The sequence below is a fragment of the Scophthalmus maximus genome, chromosome 14, assembly GCF_022379125.1.
Source record: "Scophthalmus maximus strain ysfricsl-2021 chromosome 14, ASM2237912v1, whole genome shotgun sequence".
NCBI classification, from domain to species: Eukaryota; Metazoa; Chordata; class Actinopteri; order Pleuronectiformes; family Scophthalmidae; genus Scophthalmus; species Scophthalmus maximus.
The window spans coordinates 11169190-11176582 of NC_061528.1; positions in this window are offsets into that span (position 1 = coordinate 11169190).

The window sequence follows — 7393 nt, forward strand, 5'->3', positions numbered from 1 at the left end:
AAAAAAAAAAGAGTAACTGCTTTTATTATGTCGAAGGGAGACGTTCTATATGAACTCACATTAAAACGACATGCTGTATCTGTCTTTTGATGTTCAGCCTGGAACACCTCTGTAACCGGCCTCTTTGGTCTGAGCGAACAGGTAGCTGTAGCGCTATCGAATCACTGTGTTCCTTTTGCTTTTCTTTTTTCCTATTCAGCAGGGTTCCTGTTATTGTGTTTTCGGTCCACCTTCAAAGCTGAAACATTGCAGAGGTTCTTCTTGACCTTGAGAAATTAACATGGGAGGACTGGCTTTGCTCTGAGGGAGCCCACGAGAGGCCACGTCCCTCTCTAATCCCCAGCTGAATGGCATACCTCTACTGCTCAGTAGACATCCCAGCAGGCCCAGTGTTGACATGCTCCCAGACAATATGCTGACATAACACGAGACCAAACACATTTCATTCAGATCATTCAGTCCTCTTTATGACAGATATACGTTGTGATATGGTTTGCAGAGTCTCTCTCTCTCTCTGTGTGTGTGTGTGTGTGTGTGTGTGTGTGATGGAGTGAGACAGAAAGAGGAAGCGAGCGAGAGGAATGAGTTTGGCCCTGCACAGATGAACAAACAGTGACTCTGAAGTGTGGCTGCCCAAAATCTGAACTGAACAACAATAAGGCAGTCCTCCATGTAAAACCTGCTCACTTCTCCCACAAACACTTGAGTTTGGCAAACGGGCAGCGGCGCAGCGGGGAGGAGCTCTCACTGGGAGGCAGACGGTGAGCTATGGACAGCAGGGAGACATAAACCACAGCTTCTGGTGGTGATGGGCCGATGTTGTGGGTGATCAAACAGATGGGGAAGAAGAGGAAAACGACAGGGGTAGAACCAGGGGAGGGGGTCTCGGTGAGGAAAACATTTTGGACTTTGAAGGTAGAAAGGCGTGAATCTGAAGTAAAGTTGAGATGTTTGACAGTGCAGCACTTGGAGTGAATATTATTGTGCGCTGTAGAAGTAGATCCAGGGTCTCAGGCTCCCTCTCATGTTCCGCTATCATTCATACCTTAACATGTAGTTGTGCAAAGAAACTTCAAAACAACATGATATATATCATGGGCCAATTTACTTCAAGGTTACAGAGCAGGTCTTAGGATGATGTATTGTCCTTGGATTTTTTTTCCTCAAAATAGGTCAAAACGTTCACAGAGGCACACACGGATGCACGCGTGCGCATGTGCACAAGCACAACACACGTATTGGATCAATTTACATTCCTGCCTACGTTTTTTTCCCCCTCATTAACATGATGTGTGAGTGACTCCTGAGCAGAGCAGGAAGCCTCGTGGAAGAAGTTCGGAAATGCTCAATTTCTGAGAACACAGTGGAATAGAAGCAGAGCAGCATATGTTGGGATTTGAATGGTCAATCGATGAATAACCCAGAGCGGTGTTTCTCTGTGCAGATTGGCAGGCATAGTGTAGTCGTATATCTGTTTGTGTGTGTGTGTGTGTGTGTGTGTGTGTGTGTGTGTGTGTATGTGTGAAAGAGGGAGGTAAAACGAGAGATGGGGCATGGAGTAGTGGGGATTCATCCTTCCCCAAAGTATTACGCAGTGGTCAAAAATATTTGCAATGCCAGGAGGTATTTTGAAAAAAATTTGAAAAAATTCAATACTGTGCTGACCTTTTGCTGGGCATTTGTGAACAGATTCACTCTCCGTCTAATCTGGCTCAGAGTCAGGGAGGATCAGTGTTACTGTATCATGTTTTCGATTCTAAATTATGTTAATCTATTCTGCGCCTGCATTGTCTTTATCAAAATCTTTGGTTATAATCTTACAAGTCAAGGTGGCATACTACAAATTTAGCAGAACAAGAACCTTAAAATTTAACTGACATGCACTGGTCAAGAATTTGCACACTATGAAACTGACGGTTGCATGTATAATTTATAAGGGAAATATATTATACGTGATCCAAAAGTATTTATTCCTCTTTCACATCTTTTAAACAAAAGTTTATTGCATGCATCAAAATCCTTATTCATTGCTTTTTTTCCTCATACATTCATCAATATGTCTTTATATTTATATATGACTTAAACTATTTCATTTATTTTTTCTTGGATATTATAACTGATCCACCGATGTGGAATATGCCTCATTATACAAAGTACTACCACAAGAGGGCAGAAAGCATCCAAACACACGCAAACTAATGATATTGCAATTCATTATATTATCTGCCTTAAGCATTTATACTTAGCAAACGAAGTATATGGAGGACTTTGGGTAAATGTCCATGATTTTTCATCAGAACATACAGACAGTAGGCAGAGGAACTCAATATTTGCTATTTTTTACATGTCAGTGAAGAGGATGCTGTCAAATACACATCTACTGTATCTCAAATATCACATTGTTTGTAAAAGATGAACAAAAGAATGTAAAAAATACTGTATGACTGAATAATTTTTGTATTTTTGGAAATTAAGTAAAAATACTTAAATATCAGTAGTGCCACACCGTCAAAAAATTGCAAATGAGAAAGTGTGTAGTGAAATTTTAACTTGAAATTAGTAACAGCGAGTAGGTGCTATCATCACGGATTCTTTGTCTCATTCCCCAAGAATGAGTTACACACAAAGTACAAGTCTTAGTTTTCACTCCTCTCTGATACTGTCTGTATTAAAGTTATAACAGAAACAGAAGACAGAGGTAATAAGTTGAAGAAAAATAAATATAAGAAAAAATGAGTACAACACTTATACAACTTCAGAGTTGTACTACACAGCATTGTGTTTCCACTCTGCAGTGCTGAGACTTTGCTGACCAATCAGCCCTCCAAAAGCTGATCGATGCTCATTGGGCTGGACACTGTCCCACACCAGTTCTTCTGCAACAAAGGACAATGAAAGTCACACAAACATACATTACACACAACCCCAATGGTTAACGATTACCTTACTTAGGATTTTGACACAGCAACCAGAGGGACTGACTGACTGTTAAAGCTAAGGGCATTATACATTTATTTTACATGCTTAGTATGAAAGCAATTTTTGATCTTTAAGTGGTTCTAATGCAAAGTCCTAAAAATACAGCAATATTGTTTTGACAGTAGTCATTGTAATTTAAATCAAATTACACAATGTCTGAAAAGCTTGCTTTGTACTGCGTGAGAGTGTTGTGACATCAGCATTTACCTCCTAATTAGGTGCATGTGTTTAGTTCACAGAACATTTACGTCCTCCAAAACATGATCAAGCACAAGGAACAACAAGCCTAATATATTCTGTGGCTGTTGTTATGGAGGAGAAAGATGGAAATGCGCAGTGAAGTGAAACATAAAAGGTTTGCGACAAGATTTGACACTGTCATTCTTTCAGCACATCACATAAAATCCCACTTGTCACTGCAAAGTATCATCCACCCTTTGAGAACGCAAGTACAGCGCAATGACGCAAGGCAAGCCCACCAGGATAAATCTGTATTTGTCACATTTTTCAAAATATGAATACAAATTAAAAAGACAGAAAATAGAAGAGGGACAATGTTCTTTATTCTTGTAAAGAAAGATCATCAAAATAATATACTGTTGAAATTACCAATTGTTCCTCCACAGTCCTCTCTACCTCTCCATCACTGCCCAAAGGCTTTCTCTGCCTCAGATAGAGGCCAGTATAAGATACAGCTTGTCCTTCAACTCAGAGATTTACAGCACGGATCACAGACTTATTCAATTCGTCCACAAGCCCCCTTGCATATACACATTTCGGCACTGATTCAGTATTAAACAATAGTACTTTATACCTGTGTGTGCAAACACCATTTCATGTTGCCTAAAAAAATATGATGGTTTTTGGCCACTTTAATACACAGAGAATCTTCTGAGAACATGCTATTTGTTTACTTTGCGCTTCCTTTCATGCTGAGGTTGAACGGAGGCGAGCGTCAATCATACCTCTGGACCTGAGTTGTGTACTGCTACATCCGAGTCTTTGCCCCTTATTATGGCACAAGTTAATTGAATCTCTTCCACAACTGCCTTCCAGATGCATTTCTGTGTGTGAAGGTACAAAAGTGATGGAGCAGGTGTAGCAATATTTGCACTTAGGGTGTTTCCACCGAATATCAGTTTGCTCTGGTCAGACATTAAAGAAAATAGTTCGAGCTTTGTAAACCCCTTTCATTTAGCGCTGGGCAGTATTCCTATCTTTCTGTTTTCAAAAGATTCCTCTTTGACCCACATATACCAACAACAGAGAAAGACTTCAGTGTAAGCTACAGCTCACAGTTTGCTTGACTTGCTAAAGATGCACCAAGAAATGGGATATGGACAAAATGGCCATGACCTCAGACATGACTGCACACTAAAAGGAAAGGAATGCATCTTTGTCCACAACAGACTGTTGAACACAGGGATCACAACATATTTATGTGTAATGGTTTGCAGAGGTGGTCAACTCACATGGAAGGGGAGTAATTGCTGTCATATTTCTCCAATGACTGAAACATGGCAGTAAGAATTTACAAGCTATAGTCACTGCCTGAACATGTCTGTATGAACAATGGAGGTGGAGGGCAGTTTTGTTTTTGATGCTCAAAAAAATCAGTAGCACTTGGGGATGGACTTACACATGTAAATGCACACACTTTAACTACATGACAGAAACAAAATGGATCAGATTACTCAAAAAGATATCACCTGTCACCACAGAAAATTAGATTAACTAGCAGGGGAATAGTGGATCATTTATCAAATAACAGGGTCAAATCTTTCTCACAGACTTTAGTAAAAACCAAACCAAAGCTAAAAGAAGATTAAAAACTGGATACCTGCCAGACCATAGACTGTATATTTAAAAGGATGTAGTCACTGGGTCCAGTAAATGAAGCCAGTGCAGAAGTGCCTGAAACCTGTATTTTCTGGAATCACCAACAGAGGGCGACTCTCTGGTTGCCAAAAAGCGCCAGTTTCTGTAGAAGTCTTGGAGAATATGATTGTACCATTCACTAGATTAATAACGTCAGTAAACCTTTTTCTGGGGAGTGTATGGTCTCAATCTCTACGATCTTCTTCAATATAGCACAATGCTCATTTTATAAATTGTTGACTAATTTAGAGCACAATAAAGCACCGTTGCGCCGATACAGTGACAGCTGGTCCGTCCAATCGGTGCATGGCTGCAGGTGCAGGTGAAGGTGCAGTGGACGAGCTCTCAGTCAGATCCTACGTCCGGTTTCAAAAAAGCCAACATGGCGCTGATCAAGATACAAAAATCGGCTTCAAAACGACAGTACATGCTAGCCCCCATGCAGGTCCATTGAGAGTGGGCTGCAAACATTTACAGACCAAAGTGTCTCACACAGAGACAAGAGAGAAAAACATTTTTTTTTTACCAGTCTGCTCGGCAGCTAGTTCTCAGTTTGAACACAAAAGGCAAACTCATCAAGGCAACTGGCAATGTTTAGGGAGTTTTTAGCAGGTTTATCTGCATTTAAAAACCCTGCACATATGCACAAATTTTGGCATCAGACGTGTATAATTAACCTTGCTTGTTTAAAATGCAAAAAGCTGAACCCAAAGAGTGGTCCTGAGGAGGACTTCTGCTTCTCCTCTGCCAAGCCAAATCTGCCAAAGACAGACATGCCAAGACAATGCCTGTGGTGGCCACGCAGAAGCCAAAGATTTTAGCTGACCATGCATAAGGTCAGCTAATTTAATTACATAATCTAATACATAACCTGCTGCGTCTGAATGTAGCCTTGACTCTGTTGTCTGGTAAGTCACCCCTTCCCCCCTATAAATTATATGACATTTTGACCAGCGTACAGTACAGCTGTAAACACTGTAGCTAGCAAAAATGTAATCCTGCTTGCACCTTGGAGCGAAATATCTTATTTTCATGTCCTGTAAATGTTCTGTATAAAATATTGACTATGGTGATGACATGAAATAGACACTTGAAGATGAATTTGTGCTTTAAAATTACATTTGAGTGGGTTCTTGTTGTTCTTTCGACAGCCAACTATTCTGGATGCATGGATTTGGAATGAGACATTCTGCTGTCATGAATAGTACGTATTTTATTTCCACATACCCCATGCCACACATACTGTGCATTTGATCTTTAGTGTTTACTAATGAAAAAGATATGCTTATTCCATCGCTTTGATTTACTTTGAGAGTATACTTTCACAAACTTGTATCTTCCTCTTCAGTCCATGTGCTGTCACTTCTGCAACGGTCCCCCCTTTTTCCACAGAGAGCCATGTAACAGGGTTAGTGTAACTTGAAAATGCAAAAACTGAATCAGACTACCACACAAAACAAATATACAATATGCAGTTGCTTTAATGTCGCTCATGACTTTTTCTTTCCAAGAATTCCACATGTCGTCCTCCCTCTGCTGTAGGAGTGCCCTGATATTGAAGAAAAAATGGAACTACGTGCAATCAGGATTCAACACATGAGTTCTCTGTGATACAAATTCTGGACCACAAAGGCGATTGAAAAGTAACATTCATGACAGTTTTACAACGACTAAAAGTCAGAGCTCTCCTTCATTAATTTTGTCTTTAGACCTTAGAAAAACTTTTTGCTCCAAATTTCTGCTGCTCAGCTTGTATTTTCAACAAAGCTGGCTCTGTCCTCGTGGGTTATCCTTCTTATAAATCCATAAATCTCTGTCTTTTGAGTTTCTTGACAACCGCTCATCAGATCGACCTCAAACTTGGCAGGTTTGTTGCTGGGGACCAGAGACGACTGTGAGGTTTTTTTGGGTGATGGGCGGTTGGGACTCCAGTAACTGACCGTCACACTTTGAATGGGCAAAAACATTGTTAGACTTAATAATAAATTACATAAACTACTAGCCTAACTATTATCTGGAATAATGTTAACATTGTGTGAATGAATGCACATCATCAGGTAGATAAGAGCTTCTGAGTGCAATCAATGCCTTTGAAATAAAGATGTCAAAGCCACAGAAAAAAATCGGAGAACACTGATTATCTCCTAAAACTGCCACTGGCTGTCCAGCCAACTGTCGTTTCACTAATCTCTTTACGTCTGACGGCTTTGCATTTGTTTTCACCCAGCAAAACATAAATCCACATGAATGATATCCTTATCGTCTGCTCCCTCTTTGTGCCTTAATGGAAGATGTGTTTATTTTTCAAGGGATTGATTTGGGTTTTGGGTGAAGATACACAATTCCACAAAGAGAAAATAGGAAAAGACTCTACTGGATTGTTCTTATTCCCTGTCAGAGTACTTGCACGTTACTGGAATATACTGTATATATACAGTAGATCTACATCATCTAACTATATAATTTCAGTAGATTACACAAACGGGATCCGCAGCATGTTGTGCCGCTAAAGCAAGGAGTGAATAATTCACATAGT